Source organism: Phyllobates terribilis, unplaced genomic scaffold (assembly GCF_046119375.1).
Source record: "Phyllobates terribilis strain yellow unplaced genomic scaffold, ASM4611937v1 Scaffold_853__1_contigs__length_604787, whole genome shotgun sequence".
Taxonomy (NCBI): Eukaryota; Metazoa; Chordata; class Amphibia; order Anura; family Dendrobatidae; genus Phyllobates; species Phyllobates terribilis.
The window spans coordinates 192,155-217,425 of NW_027363613.1; the positions used below are offsets into that span (position 1 = coordinate 192,155).

Consider the following 25,271-nt stretch of genomic DNA (forward strand, 5'->3'; position numbering starts at 1 on the left):
CTGCAATCCACGCGTTTTAGATCTGCATAACTCCACCTCTTTAAACACAGCACCTTCACCCCCTGCTGTTCCCACCCGCCTCAACACCGTTGGAGGGGAGGAGAACCAATTAAGGCGGGGGGTGGGGTGGAACGAGCAGCTGTCTACCCTTAGCAGGAGGGCTCCTGATTACATACCTCTCCTGCTGCTGCTGGCTGTCCAGCAGCAGACTGAAGGTGGCTGCTGCTGTGCACAGGTATATAAAGGCTCAGAGCCTATTATGACACGCGCAGCCAGCGTTCCATTGCCACATTCCATCTACTGCAGGCAGGATACCTGGCTGGCTGAATGTCGCTGAGAAGCTCACAGAGACCGCCATAAGCAACAGTTTAACAGAATGCCACAGACTAATCAACCAAACTTTTTGGGTTGGGTTCTCTTTTATAGTCTGCAGGCATTAAATGAAAGAAGTCAGTGTTCCAGCAGAAGGAGACAACGTTTCAGAAAAGGCATTGTAGCAAACCAAAAAAGAAATTTTAAGCGCAGCAGAGTAACCAGCGCACATACCTGTTAGCTCAGGTGAGTTTAAAAGGCTGCTGTTGATAACAAGGGCATTTGCTAAATAGATGGTGTGTGTGCAACAATATACTGAAAGGTCAATTATATTGTGCAGCTTATCTCACCACCTGTAGTTATTTAGGTGAAAGCTCCAAAATGCTTGCCTAATATGTCTGTTTATCCAAAAGGAAGTAAAAAGGGAGAGCTAGAAAGATAGCATTGCATCACATTACATGGCAATGCAATGCACAGTTGCTGAAGTTGAACCAAAATGAGCTTGTAATCTGGCTTCTGCAACTTTGAACATGAAAAATCCAATGAGGAGAAGAAAAGCAAAGCCAAAGAGTCCATCCCAAAATCCGACAAACAAGCAAAATGAACAAAAAACATTGAATTCAATTCTTTCTGATTTTAGAAACTGCATTAAAGAAGGGGTGCACCGGTCCTGGAGATACTGCAATACCAGGTCAATGCGTGGAGTGGACAGAGCAAGCTCTTTTTCCATCTCCCTGTTCTAAAAATCCATTTAATATATGGTCCCCAGATAGGGGACGTATCAGATATTAAACTGATAAGAACAGATTTTTTTTTTTTTTTTATACCATTCAGTAAAATTTTTCAAGCAACAATCAATAGTATAAAAACTCATACTACGTTGCCCAGTCTTACATCATAATGGTACTTTCTTTATTTCATATTTATAACTTTATACTGAAACAGTTGTAATACCTTTTGAATGGACAAAAAACTATAAAACATACCATTATCATAAAAAAAGACAGATCACAACACTTAAACAAGGACTTACTGGTACTTTACCAGTGACCTCCATTTTTTTACTTTCCAAAAACCTTCTGAATCAGAGCCACCACCGCCACGGCTGTCCCATAAATAAACTATGTATAACCTTGACAAAACCATCCTAACACAATTATTAACTGAGATTATTTTCCTTTTAAATAAACACAAATTCCTAACGTCCCACAGACTTTCTATTACACATGCCATTATCAACCACAACAATCTCTCTTTCACCCGGCTACTTGCACCCATCCCAAACATTACCACTCTCCAATTTATAAAATTCACGCCCGCTAGTTCCTTGCATAAACCACCCACTCCCTTCCAAACACTCTGAGCATAATCACAATTCCAAACCAAATGCATAACAGTTTCACTCGCCCCACATCCATCCCTCGGACAGACCTCTGTTCTAATCAGATCCCTCCTCTTCTGTACCTCTCTCACAGGCAAAATCTCATGCAAACTCATCCATACGATATCACGCTGCCTATTCGATATTCCTTTTATACTCAGGTTCCTCCATACACACAACGCTTCACTCGATCTCAAGCCCCTAATGTTACATTCAAACTCTCTAACACGCATCCTTCTCCTTACATTCCTTATCACTTTGAAATCACCCATAGGAACATCCAACAAATCATGCTTGACAACAAATTTTTCAACAAACTCATACCACACTGGACATTTAAACGAAACAGGCACTCTTGCATCCCTTCTCATCCATTTCAACCCAAACAACATCCATCCAGCCATATATTTAATCATAAAAGCCGTCTTGTTATCCCTACCTAACAGAACAACCACCGTTTTAATATAATTTAAACCAAGACAAAATTCAAAATTTGGGAAATCCATTCCCCCATGTTCACGTAACTTACACAAATATTCCCTTTTAAGTTTTTCCATCTTACTTCCCCAATAAAACGTAAAAATTAGCTTCTCAATCCGCCTAAAACCCCTATAAGGGGCTGGAAAAACCACTGACACAAAAAGTAACATAGGAAGAATCACTGACTTAATAATAAGGACTTTGCCTGACAATGTCAAGTCCCGTAACCTCCAAAAATTTAACTTCTGTTCAATCCTCTTACCGCATTCATCCCAACTCTCATTCCCTTTCAGATCTTTGTTAAACCACACCCCCAAAACCTTAATAGCACCTTCTTCACATATCACACCATCCATCCTAACACTCGAATCCCCGAAACACTTAAAGCTACACTTCCCCCAATTCACCCTAAAACCAGATGCACCACAAAAGAAATCTAAAAGCAACCTTGCTCGATTCATAGCAGCCATATTATCACTCACCACAACAACATCGTCCATATACCCCATTACCTTTACAGTCTTTCCACCACTCCCTGGGATCAGAAGACCATTCATCACTTTCTCTTTCCGAATCATGCACAACAGGGGCTCAATCACACTTATAAACAGGACAGGGGACAACGGACACCCCTGCCTGACCCCTGATTTTATGCACACCTTCTCACTCAAACATCCATTCACTAACACTTCACTCACCACACCATCATACAAACACCTTATGGCATTCACAAAAACACTAGGAAAACCCATCCTAACTAACACCTCAAACATAAACGCATGCGACACTCTATCAAAAGCTTTCTCAAAATCCACACAAAAAACCATACATTTCCCCTTCCTAAACATACAATCTCCAATTACGTCTCTCAACAACAAGAGGTTATCAGTCATACACCTACCTGGCACCGCGCACACTTGATCATCACCAACCACACTTCCAATCACCCCACGCATACGGTTAGCCAGAATTTTGCTAAAGACTTTATAATCTGCATTGAGTAATGTAATCGGCCTCCAATTACGCAAATTCTTTTTCTCACCCTTCTTATATAGTAAAACAACTACTCCTTCTTTCATGGAATTACAAAGTACACCATTCATCCACATATATTGACATACCTCCACAAAATCAACACCAATCACATCCCATGCTTTTACATAAAACTCCACAGGCAACCCATCTTTCCCAGGTGTTTTATTCTTTTTCGCACCATCCACCGCCTTTTTAACCTCATCAAAAACAATATCCTCACTCAAACACTCACGTTCCCCTGATTCAAGCTGACTCTCCAACATACCTAACACATGCTCTTTCAAACCCCCATCCACCCATTTAGACTCAAATAAACTACTATAGAAACTATGTACCTCATCCAACACTTCCCTTCCAACCACAGTCATACCATTATCATTTACAACCTCATCCAACTCATCTTTTTTACTGCACATTTTTTTAAAAAAGTACCTCGTACACTTCTCATCCATATCCAAATGCTCAACTCTCGTCCTAAAAATAATTTCCTTCCCACGCTTTTCCAAAACACGCTTCATCTCATCTCTCGCTCCTCTGAGTTGATCACTAACATCAATTCCTTTCATACTCATTTTATGTAACCACTCAATCCTCATATTTAAATCTTTAAATCTGCCTCTTTCAATTGCTGCTTTTTTATAACCCCACCTCCTAAAAAAATTCTTAATTTCCACTTTCACCCAATCCCACCATACAGTCACATCCACAAAATTATTTTTCCTAGACCTCCACCATTCATACTTACTTTCGAAGTCTCTCATAACCCTAACATCCTCTAACAACCTAACATTTAGCTTCCATACCCCAACACCATGCACCATTTTTTTATCACCTTCAAACATACCCCACAAACATTCATGGTCTGTGAAAGAAAAAACATGCTGTTTAAAAAAATTTACACACCAAACCTCTATTTGTATACAGCATGCGGTCAATCCTGGACACTATTCCTCCCCTATCAGCTCTATATGTGGCCGGTGGTGGCTTACTCAAAAATTCCGCTGCATCTAAAAAAGAAAAATCAGATGTAATTTGATTAAGGACCTTACCCGTGACATCAATTTCCCCTTCAGAAACACAATTGAAATCACCAACTAATAATATTGGAATCCTTCCAGGCAAAAATAAACGTATTTTCTCTAATAGTGCTAACCTATCCCCTTTGTTAATTGGACAATACACGTTAACAATTTTCACCCTCCACCCTCTCCCCTTAACCACTGCCATTATACAACGACCTGGCTCCACCACCATATAATTTTCAAAACTTAAATCCCTATTCCCCAACAAAATCCCCACACCATCATTTTTGTTTGTCATTGAACCTGACCAAATACTATGCCCATATACCCAGTCCTTTTCAGGAGGTGACTCTTCAATTCCGCACTCTTGCAGACAGTAAATATTTGCTCCAAGATTTTTTAGTTCTTCCAGTATAGCCAATCTTCTAGGCTTAGATTTTATAAGCCTTACATTTATTGACAGTACACTACAGCCCACGTTGGAGCCCATTTTTTAACCATATTCGGTAAAAAAGAACATACCCCCCACCGAAGAGTCAACCTTTCTCGTCTTGAAACTCGATTCCTGATGTTAAGCAGAGAATGCTGGCCCCCTCCTCCAAAAAAGACCTCCTAGGAGAGGCACTGTAGCTCTCGGGATAGCTCCTATCACTTAAGGGGCTGATGCTCCCAATACTGGCAGGTGAAAAATCTGGCCGGAACTTCTTTGCAGAAGACACATCAGAGTCCTCATCAGGGGGCCTCACCACAGCCCCGGTGAAGTCACCCTGGCCACCACCACCTTCATGAATTGCCTCTGAGCTTTCCAAAGCCAACACCGGCGTTGTGGAGAGTGAACCGCTCACTTCTCCCTCACCACTCATATCAAGCAGAATTGACATATCTGCAGGCTCTATCTCAACAGCGCTTCCACCAGCAGGATCGGGTGCTTGCTCCATCTCTTCCATGAAGTCCCTTACTGCCTCGATCGCCTCACCAATAGTGGCGGCAGTAGTAGGACGTGGGGACACGGCCTCTGCATATGACCTGGAACGATGGGGACAGTCCTTGAAAGCGTGTCCCTCCTCGCCACATGCATTACAAACCATGGAGTTAGTACACTCCATTGCCAGATGACCCTCTTTATTGCATTTCCCACAAAACTTCTCCACCGTGCAGTCCTCTTGGTAGTGTCCAAAGGATTTACACTTCCTGCAAAAACGCGGAGCACCAGGAAAAAACATATACCCTCTATCCCTCCCGATGGCAAAACTGAGGGGAGGGTAGTGGATACCCCCAGGTCCCTGGGGGTCCTCCTGGAACCGAACAAAAAACTTGTGTTTGCCAGTCCACAAGCCCACCTCATTCCTCACCTTGTGTGAGTAGGACACATAGCTGCAATGAAGGTTCAGGAATCTAGTAATGTCCTCCACATCCACAAGGGGGTTGTGCATAAACACAACAACTGGCACTTCCCCCTTAGTATACAATACCGTGAATGTAAGCCCATCAAGAGCCGGATGATCCAAGGCTTGCTGATCCTTTAGAGTCTTGAAAAGATTCTGGCAAGCTGCCATACGATCAAGGACTAAAACGTACCGGCCATTCTTTGGGAACTCCTGTAGGCAAATGATGTCTCCACGACCAACATTCAAAATCTTGAAGATGACGACTTCCACCAAGAACCGCAGGTTAAAGAAATTCCTCTTCGACTCCTCAATATCAATGCGAAAAGCATTTTTGACCCGAATATCATCGGTCCCGGCATAGCGAATCTTGACGCCCATTATCACCTCTCGTTTCCTCTGGACCCCCCCCAATAGCAGCAGGCAGCTTAAGCCACCTAAGTGGCGATGCTGCAAGGCCGAGGGGGAGACACTATAGGATCCTTCTGACCAGATACAAGATCTAAGCCAAAAGGCCGAGAAGCGATAACCAGAATTGGTTTCAAACTACGGAGCCACCCAAGGATCCTGAAAAGTCCATTTGTGGAGATGAGCTCCTGGACTCCCGTTAAGAAGACATGTTGTCAACCTCTAGATCCCTTACATGCCTGCACTTTTCGGCTTGCTGCTGCTGCAATCCACGCGTTTTAGATCTGCATAACTCCACCTCTTTAAACACAGCACCTTCACCCCCTGCTGTTCCCACCCGCCTCAACACCGTTGGAAGGGAGGAGAACCAATTAAGGCGGGGGGTGGGGTGGAACGAGCAGCTGTCTACCCTTAGCAGGAGGGCTCCTGATTACATACCTCTCCTGCTGCTGCTGCTGCTGGCTGTCCAGCAGCAGACTGAAAGTGGCTGCTGCTGTGCACAGGTATATAAAGGCTCAGAGCCTATTATGACACGCGCAGCCAGCGTTCCATTGCCACATTCCATCTACTGCAGGCAGGATACCTGGCTGGCTGAATGTCGCTGAGAAGCTCACAGAGACCGCCATAAGCAACAGTTTAACAGAATGCCACAGACTAATCAACCAAACTTTTTGGGTTGGGTTCTCTTTTATAGTCTGCAGGCATTAAATGAAAGAAGTCAGTGTTCCAGCAGAAGGAGACAACGTTTCAGAAAAGGCATTGTAGCAAACCAAAAAAGAAATTTTAAGCGCAGCAGAGTAACCAGCGCACATACCTGTTAGCTCAGGTGAGTTTAAAAGGCTGCTGTTGATAACAAGGGCATTTGCTAAATAGATGGTGTGTGTGCAACAATATACTGAAAGGTCAATTATATTGTGCAGCTTATCTCACCACCTGTAGTTATTTAGGTGAAAGCTCCAAAATGCTTGCCTAATATGTCTGTTTATCCAAAAGGAAGTAAAAAGGGAGAGCTAGAAAGATAGCATTGCATCACATTACATGGCAATGCAATGCACAGTTGCTGAAGTTGAACCAAAATGAGCTTGTAATCTGGCTTCTGCAACTTTGAACATGAAAAATCCAATGAGGAGAAGAAAAGCAAAGCCAAAGAGTCCATCCCAAAATCCGACAAACAAGCAAAATGAACAAAAAACATTGAATTCAATTCTTTCTGATTTTAGAAACTGCATTAAAGAAGGGGTGCACCGGTCCTGGAGATACTGCAATACCAGGTCAATGCGTGGAGTGGACAGAGCAAGCTCTTTTTCCATCTCCCTGTTCTAAAAATCCATTTAATATATGGTCCCCAGATAGGGGACGTATCAGATATTAAACTGATAAGAACAGATTTTTTTTTTTTTTTTAAAACCATTCAGGTTGTTGTAAACAACAGTATGAAAGTCCGCCAAAACCTTCAAAATAGTTGCTCAACTATAACTCATCATCATGGTTAATCTTTATTCTTTTTATAAATTTATGTTTCCAAAATCAGAGTTAGTATATTTGTGCTATATTACTCTCATGAAGGTACATAAAATTACTGGTACTTTACCAGATGACGCCATTTCATGACCTTCCAAATGCCCTCAGCGTCCAATCCACCACCTCTACTCTTGTCCCATTTATATATAAGGTACAACCTAGATAGAATTAACCGAATACAGTCATTAATAGGTACAGTTTTTCTTTTGAACAAAGCCAGGTTTCTCACATCCCAAAGGCTTTCCATGACACACACCATTATTAACCACAAAATCCTTTCATTCACCTTTCCACATGCACCAATACCAAACATAGCCACTCTCCAGTTAATATAACTCACACCTGCTAATTCCTTACATAGACCACCCACACCTTTCCACACACTATATGCATAATCACAATCCCACATCACATGTCTCACAGTCTCACTCGCTCCACACCCTTCTCTTGGACATACATTCGTTCTGATCAAATCTCTTCTCTTTTGCACATCTCTCACAGGCAGTATATCATGCAAAGCCATCCACACCACATCCTTCTGTTTATTCGACATACCATGCGTACCCAATTTTTCCCATGCATCCGCCACTTCATTAAATCTTAAATCATTAATATTACATTCAATCTCATTTGCTCTCATTTTTCCCATCACCGCTTTTGGTTTCTCAAACTCACACATAGACACAGCCAGCAAATCATTCTTTCTAACAAACCTTTCAATCACCTCATACCACACAGGACATTTAAAAGCCACAGGCACACTTCCATCTTTTTTCACCCAGCATAACCCATACAACATCCATCCAGCCATATATCGCAACATATATGCACCTTTGTTCTTTTTACCCATTAGCACTACCACCGTTTTAATATAATTAAGGCTCAGGAATATTTCAATATCAGGAAAATTCAGACCACCATTCTGATATGTTTTGTATAAATATTCTCTCTTTAATTTTTCCATTTTACTCCCCCAAAAAAAAGTAAAAATTAATTTTTGTACTCTTTTTATTTTTTTGTATGGGGACGGAAAGACCCCAGCAACATAAAGTAATATTGGAAGTATTACTGCCTTAATTATAAGTACCTTTCCATTCAATGTCAACTCACGCATTCGCCAAAAATTCAGTTTCTTCTCTATCCGTAACCCACACTCATCCCAACTTTCAGTACCCTTCAGATCATCATTCAGCAATATACCCAAGACTTTAATCGGCCCTTCCATACATGTCACACCATCCATCTTAATCCTACTATCACCAAAACACTTAAAACAACATTTATCCCAGTTTACCCTAAAAGCAGACGCACCACAGAAAAAATCCAATAATAACTTCACTCTACTCATAGACGCAATACTCTCACTCACAATCACCACATCATCCATATATCCCAGCACCTTGACATTCATTCCTTTACTCCCAGGTATTAGCATTCCTCTTATCGCTTTCTCTCTCCTAATCATACATAACAAAGGTTCAATCACACTAACAAACAAAACAGGGGAGAGAGGGCACCCCTGTCTAACACCTGATTTAATCAGGAATTTATCACACAACCAACCATTCACTAAAACTTCACTCGTCACATCATCATACAAACATCTCACACCATCTAGGAACTTCTTAGGGAAACCCATTTTTTCTAACACTTCAAACATAAACACATGCGACACTCTATCAAACGCCTTCTCAAAATCTAAAGCCAACAACATACACTTCTGCTTTCTATCTCTACAGTCTCCCAGCACATCTCTCAACAACAACAGATTATCACTTATACATCTCCCAGGCACAGCACACACTTGATCATCCTTGACAACCTTCCCAATCACTTCACGCATACGGTTTGCTAAAATCTTGCTATACACCTTGTAGTCGGAATTTAGAAGCGTTATTGGCCTCCAATTCCCCAGTTTTTTCTTTTCACCTTTTTTATAGATTAACACAACCACACCTTCTTTCATAGATTCACACAGTTCTCCATTCTCCCACATATACTTACATACTTCCGTCAGATCCGCACCCATGCACTCCCACGCTTTCACATACAACTCTACTGGTATACCATCTTTACCCGGTGTTTTGTTTTTCTGAGCACTGAACACCACCTTTCTCACTTCATCCAGAATCACATCCTCACACAAGTTCTCACATTCATCATTATCCAATTTATCTTCCAAGCTACCTAACACTTCACCCATCAAACCAGAATCAATCCATTTATCCCCATACAGTCTACTATAGAAACCATTCACCTCCTCAATCACACCCTCTCCAGTTATACTCACATCATTCTCATCCAGCAATTCATCCATATCCATTTTTTTTCCATTCATTTTTTTGAAAAAGTATCTGGTACATTTTTCGTTTTTTTCCAGGTGTTCTATTTTGGTTCTGTACATTATTTCTTTCCCCTTTTTCTCAATCACACGTTTTAACTCATTCTTTGCTTCCACTAACAAATCACTCACATCAATCCCAGACATACTGCATTTTTTCAACCATTCAATCCTCATATTTAATTCTTTGAATTTATTTCTATATATGGCGGCTTTCTTGTAGCCCCATTTTCTGAAAAATTTTTGGATTTCTTGCTTCACCCAATCCCACCATTCTAACACACATGCAAACCTGTTTTTATAGTATCCCCACCTTTCATACTTCTTTTTAAACTCACTCATCACTCTTTCATCCTCTAGCAACCTCACATTCAGCTTCCATACACCCCTCCCATGCACAAAGCTCCCTTTCTGTCTGAACATACCCCTCAAACACTCGTGGTCCGAGAAGGGGACCGCACACTGCTTAAAACTAATGCACTCCAGATTTTTGGAGAAAAGCATCCTGTCAATACGTGATTCGATCCCCCCTCTGTCCGCCCTATATGTAGGTGGTGGATTGTCCGACCTTAAAGTAGCGGCATCTGAAAAAGAAAAATCTGAAATTAAATGGGATAATTTTTTCCCGGTTACATCACCGGTTTCATCCGTAACACAATTAAAGTCACCAACAAAAATGGTAGGAATCTTTCCTGGCAAAAATAACTGAACCTTTTCCAAGAGAGCAAGACGCTCCTCTTTTCCGGTAGGACTATAGATGTTAACTATTCTTACCCGCCACCCCCTATATTTCACTATGGCAATAATGCACCTCCCCACCTCCACCACTGTGTAGCTGTCCATGCTGCACTCTGCATTCCCCAGCAGGATCCCCACACCATCGTTCTTATTTACATTAGACCCAGACCAGATCTGCTGTCCATGAGGCCAGTCCTGATCGTCCGGCACTTCTGATAATCCGCACTCCTGCAGGCAGTAAATGTCTGCTCCCAATGATCTGATATACCTGAGCACAGTACACCTGCGTCCTTTAGATTTCATCTGCCTCACATTTAAGGATAGGACATTAAGTGAAGCTTTGGAAGCCATATCAGAACTTTCTTATGGAGATTTCTACATGTCCCCCATTTCTGTATCAGCCTTGTCCTTCTGGGGGCTGGCAGCCGGACTGGTAACAGGTGAGGGCAGGAACCCCCTCTAAAAAATCGCAATCAGGGGAGAAAACCAAGTCTGGATAAGCCCGCTCACTCATGGGACTTTCACTGCCCTCATCTGCATAATGATAAGCGAGGCGGGGTTTCTTCACAGCATTCCCCCTGGTCTCTTCAGAGGACCTTGTTGCTGCTGTGAAATCCCCCTGCTCCTTTATTTCACACTTAGTGCCACTGGCACTGACACTCTGCTCCTCCTCATCATCTGCCTGCAGCTTGTCCCAGGAGACATGGGGCGTTCTGCTCAGTGCCTCCTCCATATCTCCTTCACCACAGGCAGACACAAGTACTGGGAGCTGCTCGCTGAGCTCCTTGACTAGCTCCGCCCCCTCTGACGTCACCGGCTCTGTAGCTCCGCCCCCCACTCTCACTGCAGATACAGAGGCTGCTGCTGGAGCGCTCTGAGTCACAGGGACGGCAGCACTCACAGGTGTGAGATTCAGCAGCTGATTGCCTGAGGGCAGCTGATTACCTGCAGCTGAGGAGGCAAGTAACTCTTCGCTGACAATGGAGTCAGCTCCATGAGGTCGGCTCTGCTGCAGAGCATTGCTACCAGGCATTACAGGGCTGGCAGAGGCAACCTGGGCATACAGCCTGGCTCCACCAGTGCGTGCCCTGCAATCCCTGTACACATGTCCAGACTCCCCACAGCCATTACATACAACAGGGTTGGGGCAGTCCTTTGCACGGTGCCCAGGTAGATTACATTTTCTGCAGAGCATTGCTTCAGGGCAGTTCTCCTGCATGTGGCCATAGGAGTTACATTTGCGGCAGTAAAAGGGGGCTTCAGGGAAAAATAAATATCCATTATTCCTGCCAATGCTGAAATTTAAAGGGGGATAGTGGAAACCCCCAGGGCCCTGAGGGTCTATCCCAAAACGGACAAAGAACTTGTGCTTCCCAGTCCACAGTCCAGACTCCATGCTAACTACTCTGTGGGCATACTGTACATAGGAACAATGTCTTTTAAGGAAATCCGCTATTTCTTCCAGGGGGACAAAGGGATTATGCATGAAAACCACTAAGGGTATGTCCCCTCTGGAATAAAGGACTGTGAAAGTAAGTCCTGAAAGCAAGTCATTGTCAGCATTTTCCCTGAGGGCTCTGTACAGGTTCTGGCATGCACCAACAGAAGAAAAAACAAGCACATACCGTCCCTCTCTCCTGAATTCCTGCAGGCATACGATCTCCTCCTTCTTTACCTTCAGTATGTCATAAAGCACCATATTGACCAGGTATCCCAGTGAAAAATGCATTCTCTTCTCCTGCGCGACCTCGATCCTGAAACCATTACGGACCCGGGCATCCCCGGTCCCTGCGAAGTGGACAACTACTCCCATCCTTTCCAGGTTCGCCTTCTCTCTCCACCACTCCTTTTAGTACAGCATAGCTGTACTAGCCTTTAAATGACCAGACCAGGCATACTGCACTTGATCTTAGCCAAAAGGCCGAGAAGCGATAACCAGAATTGGTTTCAAACTACGGAGCCACCCAAGGATCCTGAAAAGTCCATTTGTGGAGATGAGCTCCTGGACTCCCGTTAAGAAGACATGTTGTCAACCTCTAGATCCCTTACATGCCTGCACTTTTCGGCTTGCTGCTGCTGCAATCCACGCGTTTTAGATCTGCATAACTCCACCTCTTTAAACACAGCACCTTCACCCCCTGCTGTTCCCACCCGCCTCAACACCGTTGGAAGGGAGGAGAACCAATTAAGGCGGGGGGTGGGGTGGAACGAGCAGCTGTCTACCCTTAGCAGGAGGGCTCCTGATTACATACCTCTCCTGCTGCTGCTGCTGCTGGCTGTCCAGCAGCAGACTGAAGGTGGCTGCTGCTGTGCACAGGTATATAAAGGCTCAGAGCCTATTATGACACGCGCAGCCAGCGTTCCATTGCCACATTCCATCTACTGCAGGCAGGATACCTGGCTGGCTGAATGTCGCTGAGAAGCTCACAGAGACCGCCATAAGCAACAGTTTAACAGAATGCCACAGACTAATCAACCAAACTTTTTGGGTTGGGTTCTCTTTTATAGTCTGCAGGCATTAAATGAAAGAAGTCAGTGTTCCAGCAGAAGGAGACAACGTTTCAGAAAAGGCATTGTAGCAAACCAAAAAAGAAATTTTAAGCGCAGCAGAGTAACCAGCGCACATACCTGTTAGCTCAGGTGAGTTTAAAAGGCTGCTGTTGATAACAAGGGCATTTGCTAAATAGATGGTGTGTGTGCAACAATATACTGAAAGGTCAATTATATTGTGCAGCTTATCTCACCACCTGTAGTTATTTAGGTGAAAGCTCCAAAATGCTTGCCTAATATGTCTGTTTATCCAAAAGGAAGTAAAAAGGGAGAGCTAGAAAGATAGCATTGCATCACATTACATGGCAATGCAATGCACAGTTGCTGAAGTTGAACCAAAATGAGCTTGTAATCTGGCTTCTGCAACTTTGAACATGAAAAATCCAATGAGGAGAAGAAAAGCAAAGCCAAAGAGTCCATCCCAAAATCCGACAAACAAGCAAAATGAACAAAAAACATTGAATTCAATTCTTTCTGATTTTAGAAACTGCATTAAAGAAGGGGTGCACCGGTCCTGGAGATACTGCAATACCAGGTCAATGCGTGGAGTGGACAGAGCAAGCTCTTTTTCCATCTCCCTGTTCTAAAAATCCATTTAATATATGGTCCCCAGATAGGGGACGTATCAGATATTAAACTGATAAGAACAGATACTACACTTGATCTTAGCCAAAAGGCCGAGAAGCGATAACCAGAATTGGTTTCAAACTACGGAGCCACCCAAGGATCCTGAAAAGTCCATTTGTGGAGATGAGCTCCTGGACTCCCGTTAAGAAGACATGTTGTCAACCTCTAGATCCCTTACATGCCTGCACTTTTCGGCTTGCTGCTGCTGCAATCCACGCGTTTTAGATCTGCATAACTCCACCTCTTTAAACACAGCACCTTCACCCCCTGCTGTTCCCACCCGCCTCAACACCGTTGGAAGGGAGGAGAACCAATTAAGGCGGGGGGTGGGGTGGAACGAGCAGCTGTCTACCCTTAGCAGGAGGGCTCCTGATTACATACCTCTCCTGCTGCTGCTGCTGCTGGCTGTCCAGCAGCAGACTGAAGGTGGCTGCTGCTGTGCACAGGTATATAAAGGCTCAGAGCCTATTATGACACGCGCAGCCAGCGTTCCATTGCCACATTCCATCTACTGCAGGCAGGATACCTGGCTGGCTGAATGTCGCTGAGAAGCTCACAGAGACCGCCATAAGCAACAGTTTAACAGAATGCCACAGACTAATCAACCAAACTTTTTGGGTTGGGTTCTCTTTTATAGTCTGCAGGCATTAAATGAAAGAAGTCAGTGTTCCAGCAGAAGGAGACAACGTTTCAGAAAAGGCATTGTAGCAAACCAAAAAAGAAATTTTAAGCGCAGCAGAGTAACCAGCGCACATACCTGTTAGCTCAGGTGAGTTTAAAAGGCTGCTGTTGATAACAAGGGCATTTGCTAAATAGATGGTGTGTGTGCAACAATATACTGAAAGGTCAATTATATTGTGCAGCTTATCTCACCACCTGTAGTTATTTAGGTGAAAGCTCCAAAATGCTTGCCTAATATGTCTGTTTATCCAAAAGGAAGTAAAAAGGGAGAGCTAGAAAGATAGCATTGCATCACATTACATGGCAATGCAATGCACAGTTGCTGAAGTTGAACCAAAATGAGCTTGTAATCTGGCTTCTGCAACTTTGAACATGAAAAATCCAATGAGGAGAAGAAAAGCAAAGCCAAAGAGTCCATCCCAAAATCCGACAAACAAGCAAAATGAACAAAAAACATTGAATTCAATTCTTTCTGATTTTAGAAACTGCATTAAAGAAGGGGTGCACCGGTCCTGGAGATACTGCAATACCAGGTCAATGCGTGGAGTGGACAGAGCAAGCTCTTTTTCCATCTCCCTGTTCTAAAAATCCATTTAATATATGGTCCCCAGATAGGGGACGTATCAGATATTAAACTGATAAGAACAGATACTACACTTGATCTTAGCCAAAAGGCCGAGAAGCGATAACCAGAATTGGTTTCAAACTACGGAGCCACCCAAGGATCCTGAAAAGTCCATTTGTGGAGATGAGCTCCTGGACTCCCGTTAAGAAGACATGTTGTCAACCTCTAGATCCCTTACATGCCTGCACTTTTCGGCTTGCTGCTGCTGCAATCCACGCGTTTTAGATCTGCATAACTCCACCTCTTTAAACACAGCACCTTCACCCCCTGCTGTTCCCACCCGCCTCAACACCGTTGGAAGGGAGGAGAACCAATTAAGGCGGGGGGTGGGGTGGAACGAGCAGCTGTCTACCCTTAGCAGGAGGGCTCCTGATTACATACCTCTCCTGCTGCTGCTGCTGCTGGCTGTCCAGCAGCAGACTGAAGGTGGCTGCTGCTGTGCACAGGTATATAAAGGCTCAGAGCCTATTATGACACGCGCAGCCAGCGTTCCATTGCCACATTCCATCTACTGCAGGCAGGATACCTGGCTGGCTGAATGTCGCTGAGAAGCTCACAGAGACCGCCATAAGCAACAGTTTAACAGAATGCCACAGACTAATCAACCAAACTTTTTGGGTTGGGTTCTCTTTTATAGTCTGCAGGCATTAAATGAAAGAAGTCAGTGTTCCAGCAGAAGGAGACAACGTTTCAGAAAAGGCATTGTAGCAAACCAAAAAAGAAATTTTAAGCGCAGCAGAGTAACCAGCGCACATACCTGTTAGCTCAGGTGAGTTTAAAAGGCTGCTGTTGATAACAAGGGCATTTGCTAAATAGATGGTGTGTGTGCAACAATATACTGAAAGGTCAATTATATTGTGCAGCTTATCTCACCACCTGTAGTTATTTAGGTGAAAGCTCCAAAATGCTTGCCTAATATGTCTGTTTATCCAAAAGGAAGTAAAAAGGGAGAGCTAGAAAGATAGCATTGCATCACATTACATGGCAATGCAATGCACAGTTGCTGAAGTTGAACCAAAATGAGCTTGTAATCTGGCTTCTGCAACTTTGAACATGAAAAATCCAATGAGGAGAAGAAAAGCAAAGCCAAAGAGTCCATCCCAAAATCCGACAAACAAGCAAAATGAACAAAAAACATTGAATTCAATTCTTTCTGATTTTAGAAACTGCATTAAAGAAGGGGTGCACCGGTCCTGGAGATACTGCAATACCAGGTCAATGCGTGGAGTGGACAGAGCAAGCTCTTTTTCCATCTCCCTGTTCTAAAAATCCATTTAATATATGGTCCCCAGATAGGGGACGTATCAGATATTAAACTGATAAGAACAGATTTTTTTTTTTTTTTTTTCCAAACACTCAGAAATTAAGTTTTATAATCTTAAATCGTATATCACCAAACTCAAGATTTTAGTTCCATCATCGTGTTTAGATATTATATTTATATTTTTTCATTTGTATTAATATATATAAAGTTAAACATAACAATTCCTTTGCAGTTTCAACAGTTTCCAAACAAATCACCACTGACATTACTTCACCCGGTTTCCCAAACTAAATATCCCCTTTTTCTCTTTTACTTTCCTCCCAACAAAACCCCTTAACTTCTTTTCTTCCTCCTCATGCTCTAACCGCATCTGTTCCCTATCATACTCTTCCTCATCATCTCTGAAAGTCACCACCTTCTCCAACACTTTACCCTTTTCCTCTTTTACTTCTTTCTTTTCACCAGATACTTTCCTTGATCCACAATTTTCCTGTACCGTTACCTTTTTCTTCAATTTCACCTTTAAACTTTCAACTTCTTTTCCCTGCTTATTCTCCTCTATAATTATGGCATCAACTTCCTTCTTCATTTTATCACCAATATCTTCCTTTTGTCCTCCAAAGTTCTTTTCAAAAGTTCCTTTGCTGCTTTCCATGTAACAATACCCAGAACTCCCGTTTACCATAATCCTCCCATTATGCAAATTTTCTTCTCCTGTTGTCCACACCAAAAAACGTCTCTTTCCGTTCCAAATACCAACTTTGTTCCTGTATAATTTCTGAAACTTTACCATCTTACATTTAGATTCCAAAAAAACCATTATCTCCTCTATTTCCACAAACGGATTGTCCATGTAAATTATCACACTCTTCGGTTTCCCCATGAATGATGCACTTACTCCAATTTTCCCAGAATCCTCTTCACTCCAGCCTTTGAAAAAATGAATGCACTTTTCCTCAGAAACTAGAGTCACATCACAAACTTTACCTTGCTTTATTTCTTGCATACAGTAGATATCCTTCTCCAAAACTTCATATTTCCTCAAAATTTCCAGAATCCATTTTTCTTCCAAAAAAGTTTCTTCCGTCTCCCGTTTCACAAAAAAACGTAAGCATCTCTTCTTTTTCCAAAACTCCATCTCAACGATCCGTTTTCCTTCCGTTTTTTCCTTTTAATCCTCCAAATGTTGCCACCACAGCTATGTGTGGCGACAGTTGCCCCCCACATCTATGTGTGGTGACAAGGTGATCGCCTCTCGTTGCCCAGAGACTAATCCGACTCCCTAATAGCAGCAGGGGGGTTTGGCTCCACCGATAAGTGTAGCGATCCCCCCAGGCCAAGGAGCCGGGTACCCCAAGCGCCTCCCAGCCAAGACCAAGGCAGAAACCGCTAGATCACTGCACTTGATCTTAGCCAAAAGGCCGAGAAGCGATAACCAGAATTGGTTTCAAACTACGGAGCCACCCAAGGATCCTGAAAAGTCCATTTGTGGAGATGAGCTCCTGGACTCCCGTTAAGAAGACATGTTGTCAACCTCTAGATCCCTTACATGCCTGCACTTTTCGGCTTGCTGCTGCTGCAATCCACGCGTTTTAGATCTGCATAACTCCACCTCTTTAAACACAGCACCTTCACCCCCTGCTGTTCCCACCCGCCTCAACACCGTTGGAAGGGAGGAGAACCAATTAAGGCGGGGGGTGGGGTGGAACGAGCAGCTGTCTACCCTTAGCAGGAGGGCTCCTGATTACATACCTCTCCTGCTGCTGCTGCTGCTGGCTGTCCAGCAGCAGACTGAAGGTGGCTGCTGCTGTGCACAGGTATATAAAGGCTCAGAGCCTATTATGACACGCGCAGCCAGCGTTCCATTGCCACATTCCATCTACTGCAGGCAGGATACCTGGCTGGCTGAATGTCGCTGAGAAGCTCACAGAGACCGCCATAAGCAACAGTTTAACAGAATGCCACAGACTAATCAACCAAACTTTTTGGGTTGGGTTCTCTTTTATAGTCTGCAGGCATTAAATGAAAGAAGTCAGTGTTCCAGCAGAAGGAGACAACGTTTCAGAAAAGGCATTGTAGCAAACCAAAAAAGAAATTTTAAGCGCAGCAGAGTAACCAGCGCACATACCTGTTAGCTCAGGTGAGTTTAAAAGGCTGCTGTTGATAACAAGGGCATTTGCTAAATAGATGGTGTGTGTGCAACAATATACTGAAAGGTCAATTATATTGTGCAGCTTATCTCACCACCTGTAGTTATTTAGGTGAAAGCTCCAAAATGCTTGCCTAATATGTCTGTTTATCCAAAAGGAAGTAAAAAGGGAGAGCTAGAAAGATAGCATTGCATCACATTACATGGCAATGCAATGCACAGTTGCTGAAGTTGAACCAAAATGAGCTTGTAATCTGGCTTCTGCAACTTTGAACATGAAAAATCCAATGAGGAGAAGAAAAGCAAAGCCAAAGAGTCCATCCCAAAATCCGACAAACAAGCAAAATGAACAAAAAACATTGAATTCAATTCTTTCTGATTTTAGAAACTGCATTAAAGAAGGGGTGCACCGGTCCTGGAGATACTGCAATACCAGGTCAATGCGTGGAGTGGACAGAGCAAGCTCTTTTTCCATCTCCCTGTTCTAAAAATCCATTTAATATATGGTCCCCAGATAGGGGACGTATCAGATATTAAACTGATAAGAACAGATTTTTTTTTTTTTTTTTTTTCTTTTTTTTGAAAGCCCGAATTCGTGTACAACACCCGAGTGCGCTTAAAAAAGTGACAAGTGCCACAAAAAAAGTGCACTAGGATGCTGGTCTTCTTGAAACCCTCTCCAAAAGGAGAAGGGTCCCCCAAACCATTCCCTGTCCCTCCGAGCCAAAAGGCCACAGCGAGAAACAGGGACAAAAAGCCTCCTCCAGCCGAAGCCAGAGGCGACCCAATCTTACCCCCAGCACCTGCCCGAGTTCTCACCCGAGCAAGGCACTGGGAGCCAAAGACTGTGCTCCCCTCCCGGAAGAGGGGAGCCAACAACGCTCTCCTCCCGAAAGAGGAGAGCCAGGGGGGTTCAGGGGGGAGCGGAACCTGATGGCCACACACTCCCCCCCTAGACCTGCCAAGAGAGGAACCCGTAAGGGAACCGCATCCCGACAAAATCCTAGTAGGACGTGACACACGTGAATAAGTGGACACACAGTGACAAAGAAATTAAATAAATAGTGAAGGTTTCACAGTATAATACTGCCCGGACCTCCGACCGGGAATTGAAAAATTCCCCATCCTAAGGCCAGAAGGCCCGGAATAAGGGTGTGTGCGAAGAAAGAAAATTTGAAGTGCTTGTGCAAATGTGCCATAAACTCAAGTGGGGTTCCCAATCCCAGTGAGTTAAGGCACCCCAGGGTCACCACTCCTTGGGCACTTCACACTTCGGGCTTTCGATCTTCCCCGGCCCAATGGCGTCGATCCTGGGGGGCCATGCTTTCCACCAGATGACTATATTAGCCACCTGGCGTACTAACAAGCGCCTAAACCCCAGTGTGCATAATGTATCAATCTACTAGGGCGGCCAACATCCAAAACCGCCTTTTCGAAAGATACTACACTTGATCTTAGCCAAAAGGCCGAGAAGCGATAACCAGAATTGGTTTCAAACTACGGAGCCACCCAAGGATCCTGAAAAGTCCATTTGTGGAGATGAGCTCCTGGACTCCCGTTAAGAAGACATGTTGTCAACCTCTAGATCCCTTACATGCCTGCACTTTTCGGCTTGCTGCTGCTGCAATCCACGCGTTTTAGATCTGCATAACTCCACCTCTTTAAACACAGCACCTTCACCCCCTGCTGTTCCCACCCACCTCAACACCGTTGGAAGGGAGGAGAACCAATTAAGGCGGGGGGTGGGGTGGAACGAGCAGCTGTCTACCCTTAGCAGGAGGGCTCCTGATTACATACCTCTCCTGCTGCTGCTGCTGCTGGCTGTCCAGCAGCAGACTGAAGGTGGCTGCTGCTGTGCACAGGTATATAAAGGCTCAGAGCCTATTATGACACGCGCAGCCAGCGTTCCATTGCCACATTCCATCTACTGCAGGCAGGATACCTGGCTGGCTGAATGTCGCTGAGAAGCTCACAGAGACCGCCATAAGCAACAGTTTAACAGAATGCCACAGACTAATCAACCAAACTTTTTGGGTTGGGTTCTCTTTTATAGTCTGCAGGCATTAAATGAAAGAAGTCAGTGTTCCAGCAGAAGGAGACAACGTTTCAGAAAAGGCATTGTAGCAAACCAAAAAAGAAATTTTAAGCGCAGCAGAGTAACCAGCGCACATACCTGTTAGCTCAGGTGAGTTTAAAAGGCTGCTGTTGATAACAAGGGCATTTGCTAAATAGATGGTGTGTGTGCAACAATATACTGAAAGGTCAATTATATTGTGCAGCTTATCTCACCACCTGTAGTTATTTAGGTGAAAGCTCCAAAATGCTTGCCTAATATGTCTGTTTATCCAAAAGGAAGTAAAAAGGGAGAGCTAGAAAGATAGCATTGCATCACATTACATGGCAATGCAATGCACAGTTGCTGAAGTTGAACCAAAATGAGCTTGTAATCTGGCTTCTGCAACTTTGAACATGAAAAATCCAATGAGGAGAAGAAAAGCAAAGCCAAAGAGTCCATCCCAAAATCCGACAAACAAGCAAAATGAACAAAAAACATTGAATTCAATTCTTTCTGATTTTAGAAACTGCATTAAAGAAGGGGTGCACCGGTCCTGGAGATACTGCAATACCAGGTCAATGCGTGGAGTGGACAGAGCAAGCTCTTTTTCCATCTCCCTGTTCTAAAAATCCATTTAATATATGGTCCCCAGATAGGGGACGTATCAGATATTAAACTGATAAGAACAGATACTACACTTGATCTTAGCCAAAAGGCCGAGAAGCGATAACCAGAATTGGTTTCAAACTACGGAGCCACCCAAGGATCCTGAAAAGTCCATTTGTGGAGATGAGCTCCTGGACTCCCGTTAAGAAGACATGTTGTCAACCTCTAGATCCCTTACATGCCTGCACTTTTCGGCTTGCTGCTGCTGCAATCCACGCGTTTTAGATCTGCATAACTCCACCTCTTTAAACACAGCACCTTCACCCCCTGCTGTTCCCACCCGCCTCAACACCGTTGGAAGGGAGGAGAACCAATTAAGGCGGGGGGTGGGGTGGAACGAGCAGCTGTCTACCCTTAGCAGGAGGGCTCCTGATTACATACCTCTCCTGCTGCTGCTGCTGCTGGCTGTCCAGCAGCAGACTGAAGGTGGCTGCTGCTGTGCACAGGTATATAAAGGCTCAGAGCCTATTATGACACGCGCAGCCAGCGTTCCATTGCCACATTCCATCTACTGCAGGCAGGATACCTGGCTGGCTGAATGTCGCTGAGAAGCTCACAGAGACCGCCATAAGCAACAGTTTAACAGAATGCCACAGACTAATCAACCAAACTTTTTGGGTTGGGTTCTCTTTTATAGTCTGCAGGCATTAAATGAAAGAAGTCAGTGTTCCAGCAGAAGGAGACAACGTTTCAGAAAAGGCATTGTAGCAAACCAAAAAAGAAATTTTAAGCGCAGCAGAGTAACCAGCGCACATACCTGTTAGCTCAGGTGAGTTTAAAAGGCTGCTGTTGATAACAAGGGCATTTGCTAAATAGATGGTGTGTGTGCAACAATATACTGAAAGGTCAATTATATTGTGCAGCTTATCTCACCACCTGTAGTTATTTAGGTGAAAGCTCCAAAATGCTTGCCTAATATGTCTGTTTATCCAAAAGGAAGTAAAAAGGGAGAGCTAGAAAGATAGCATTGCATCACATTACATGGCAATGCAATGCACAGTTGCTGAAGTTGAACCAAAATGAGCTTGTAATCTGGCTTCTGCAACTTTGAACATGAAAAATCCAATGAGGAGAAGAAAAGCAAAGCCAAAGAGTCCATCCCAAAATCCGACAAACAAGCAAAATGAACAAAAAACATTGAATTCAATTCTTTCTGATTTTAGAAACTGCATTAAAGAAGGGGTGCACCGGTCCTGGAGATACTGCAATACCAGGTCAATGCGTGGAGTGGACAGAGCAAGCTCTTTTTCCATCTCCCTGTTCTAAAAATCCATTTAATATATGGTCCCCAGATAGGGGACGTATCAGATATTAAACTGATAAGAACAGATACTACACTTGATCTTAGCCAAAAGGCCGAGAAGCGATAACCAGAATTGGTTTCAAACTACGGAGCCACCCAAGGATCCTGAAAAGTCCATTTGTGGAGATGAGCTCCTGGACTCCCGTTAAGAAGACATGTTGTCAACCTCTAGATCCCTTACATGCCTGCACTTTTCGGCTTGCTGCTGCTGCAATCCACGCGTTTTAGATCTGCATAACTCCACCTCTTTAAACACAGCACCTTCACCCCCTGCTGTTCCCACCCGCCTCAACACCGTTGGAAGGGAGGAGAACCAATTAAGGCGGGGGGTGGGGTGGAACGAGCAGCTGTCTACCCTTAGCAGGAGGGCTCCTGATTACATACCTCTCCTGCTGCTGCTGCTGCTGGCTGTCCAGCAGCAGACTGAAGGTGGCTGCTGCTGTGCACAGGTATATAAAGGCTCAGAGCCTATTATGACACGCGCAGCCAGCGTTCCATTGCCACATTCCATCTACTGCAGGCAGGATACCTGGCTGGCTGAATGTCGCTGAGAAGCTCACAGAGACCGCCATAAGCAACAGTTTAACAGAATGCCACAGACTAATCAACCAAACTTTTTGGGTTGGGTTCTCTTTTATAGTCTGCAGGCATTAAATGAAAGAAGTCAGTGTTCCAGCAGAAGGAGACAACGTTTCAGAAAAGGCATTGTAGCAAACCAAAAAAGAAATTTTAAGCGCAGCAGAGTAACCAGCGCACATACCTGTTAGCTCAGGTGAGTTTAAAAGGCTGCTGTTGATAACAAGGGCATTTGCTAAATAGATGGTGTGTGTGCAACAATATACTGAAAGGTCAATTATATTGTGCAGCTTATCTCACCACCTGTAGTTATTTAGGTGAAAGCTCCAAAATGCTTGCCTAATATGTCTGTTTATCCAAAAGGAAGTAAAAAGGGAGAGCTAGAAAGATAGCATTGCATCACATTACATGGCAATGCAATGCACAGTTGCTGAAGTTGAACCAAAATGAGCTTGTAATCTGGCTTCTGCAACTTTGAACATGAAAAATCCAATGAGGAGAAGAAAAGCAAAGCCAAAGAGTCCATCCCAAAATCCGACAAACAAGCAAAATGAACAAAAAACATTGAATTCAATTCTTTCTGATTTTAGAAACTGCATTAAAGAAGGGGTGCACCGGTCCTGGAGATACTGCAATACCAGGTCAATGCGTGGAGTGGACAGAGCAAGCTCTTTTTCCATCTCCCTGTTCTAAAAATCCATTTAATATATGGTCCCCAGATAGGGGACGTATCAGATATTAAACTGATAAGAACAGATACTACACTTGATCTTAGCCAAAAGGCCGAGAAGCGATAACCAGAATTGGTTTCAAACTACGGAGCCACCCAAGGATCCTGAAAAGTCCATTTGTGGAGATGAGCTCCTGGACTCCCGTTAAGAAGACATGTTGTCAACCTCTAGATCCCTTACATGCCTGCACTTTTCGGCTTGCTGCTGCTGCAATCCACGCGTTTTAGATCTGCATAACTCTACCTCTTTAAACACAGCACCTTCACCCCCTGCTGTTCCCACCCGCCTCAACACCGTTGGAAGGGAGGAGAACCAATTAAGGCGGGGGGTGGGGTGGAACGAGCAGCTGTCTACCCTTAGCAGGAGGGCTCCTGATTACATACCTCTCCTGCTGCTGCTGCTGCTGGCTGTCCAGCAGCAGACTGAAGGTGGCTGCTGCTGTGCACAGGTATATAAAGGCTCAGAGCCTATTATGACACGCGCAGCCAGCGTTCCATTGCCACATTCCATCTACTGCAGGCAGGATACCTGGCTGGCTGAATGTCGCTGAGAAGCTCACAGAGACCGCCATAAGCAACAGTTTAACAGAATGCCACAGACTAATCAACCAAACTTTTTGGGTTGGGTTCTCTTTTATAGTCTGCAGGCATTAAATGAAAGAAGTCAGTGTTCCAGCAGAAGGAGACAACGTTTCAGAAAAGGCATTGTAGCAAACCAAAAAAGAAATTTTAAGCGCAGCAGAGTAACCAGCGCACATACCTGTTAGCTCAGGTGAGTTTAAAAGGCTGCTGTTGATAACAAGGGCATTTGCTAAATAGATGGTGTGTGTGCAACAATATACTGAAAGGTCAATTATATTGTGCAGCTTATCTCACCACCTGTAGTTATTTAGGTGAAAGCTCCAAAATGCTTGCCTAATATGTCTGTTTATCCAAAAGGAAGTAAAAAGGGAGAGCTAGAAAGATAGCATTGCATCACATTACATGGCAATGCAATGCACAGTTGCTGAAGTTGAACCAAAATGAGCTTGTAATCTGGCTTCTGCAACTTTGAACATGAAAAATCCAATGAGGAGAAGAAAAGCAAAGCCAAAGAGTCCATCCCAAAATCCGACAAACAAGCAAAATGAACAAAAAACATTGAATTCAATTCTTTCTGATTTTAGAAACTGCATTAAAGAAGGGGTGCACCGGTCCTGGAGATACTGCAATACCAGGTCAATGCGTGGAGTGGACAGAGCAAGCTCTTTTTCCATCTCCCTGTTCTAAAAATCCATTTAATATATGGTCCCCAGATAGGGGACGTATCAGATATTAAACTGATAAGAACAGATACTACACTTGATCTTAGCCAAAAGGCCGAGAAGCGATAACCAGAATTGGTTTCAAACTACGGAGCCACCCAAGGATCCTGAAAAGTC

General features: G+C 43.9%; 9 non-coding genes and 2 pseudogenes across 9 annotated transcripts; all 11 read right to left on the bottom strand.

Moving 5' to 3' along the window:
• Positions 1-966: 966 nt before the first annotated feature.
• On the bottom strand, positions 967-1,156 carry LOC141240490 (U2 spliceosomal RNA). The gene has a single exon (XR_012305732.1). It is a non-coding gene; the product is annotated as a U2 spliceosomal RNA (small nuclear RNA).
• A 6,101-nt stretch (positions 1,157-7,257) lies between these two features.
• Positions 7,258-7,434, bottom strand: LOC141240500 (U2 spliceosomal RNA; annotated as a pseudogene).
• Positions 7,435-13,671: 6,237 nt separating this feature from the next.
• LOC141240492 (U2 spliceosomal RNA) lies at positions 13,672-13,862 on the bottom strand. Its single transcript, XR_012305733.1, has one exon. It is a non-coding gene; the product is annotated as a U2 spliceosomal RNA (small nuclear RNA).
• Positions 13,863-14,977: 1,115 nt separating this feature from the next.
• On the bottom strand, positions 14,978-15,168 carry LOC141240503 (U2 spliceosomal RNA). Its single transcript, XR_012305742.1, has one exon. It is a non-coding gene; the product is annotated as a U2 spliceosomal RNA (small nuclear RNA).
• A 1,115-nt stretch (positions 15,169-16,283) lies between these two features.
• Positions 16,284-16,473, bottom strand: LOC141240509 (U2 spliceosomal RNA). Its single transcript, XR_012305746.1, has one exon. It is a non-coding gene; the product is annotated as a U2 spliceosomal RNA (small nuclear RNA).
• A 2,445-nt stretch (positions 16,474-18,918) lies between these two features.
• LOC141240519 (U2 spliceosomal RNA) lies at positions 18,919-19,111 on the bottom strand. The gene has a single exon (XR_012305755.1). It is a non-coding gene; the product is annotated as a U2 spliceosomal RNA (small nuclear RNA).
• Positions 19,112-19,905: 794 nt separating this feature from the next.
• Positions 19,906-19,997, bottom strand: LOC141240542 (U2 spliceosomal RNA; annotated as a pseudogene).
• A 1,115-nt stretch (positions 19,998-21,112) lies between these two features.
• On the bottom strand, positions 21,113-21,303 carry LOC141240514 (U2 spliceosomal RNA). The gene has a single exon (XR_012305751.1). It is a non-coding gene; the product is annotated as a U2 spliceosomal RNA (small nuclear RNA).
• Positions 21,304-22,418: 1,115 nt separating this feature from the next.
• On the bottom strand, positions 22,419-22,609 carry LOC141240525 (U2 spliceosomal RNA). Its single transcript, XR_012305756.1, has one exon. It is a non-coding gene; the product is annotated as a U2 spliceosomal RNA (small nuclear RNA).
• A 1,115-nt stretch (positions 22,610-23,724) lies between these two features.
• LOC141240536 (U2 spliceosomal RNA) lies at positions 23,725-23,915 on the bottom strand. Its single transcript, XR_012305757.1, has one exon. It is a non-coding gene; the product is annotated as a U2 spliceosomal RNA (small nuclear RNA).
• A 1,115-nt stretch (positions 23,916-25,030) lies between these two features.
• On the bottom strand, positions 25,031-25,221 carry LOC141240544 (U2 spliceosomal RNA). Its single transcript, XR_012305758.1, has one exon. It is a non-coding gene; the product is annotated as a U2 spliceosomal RNA (small nuclear RNA).
• Between the last annotated feature and the right edge of the window lie 50 nt (positions 25,222-25,271).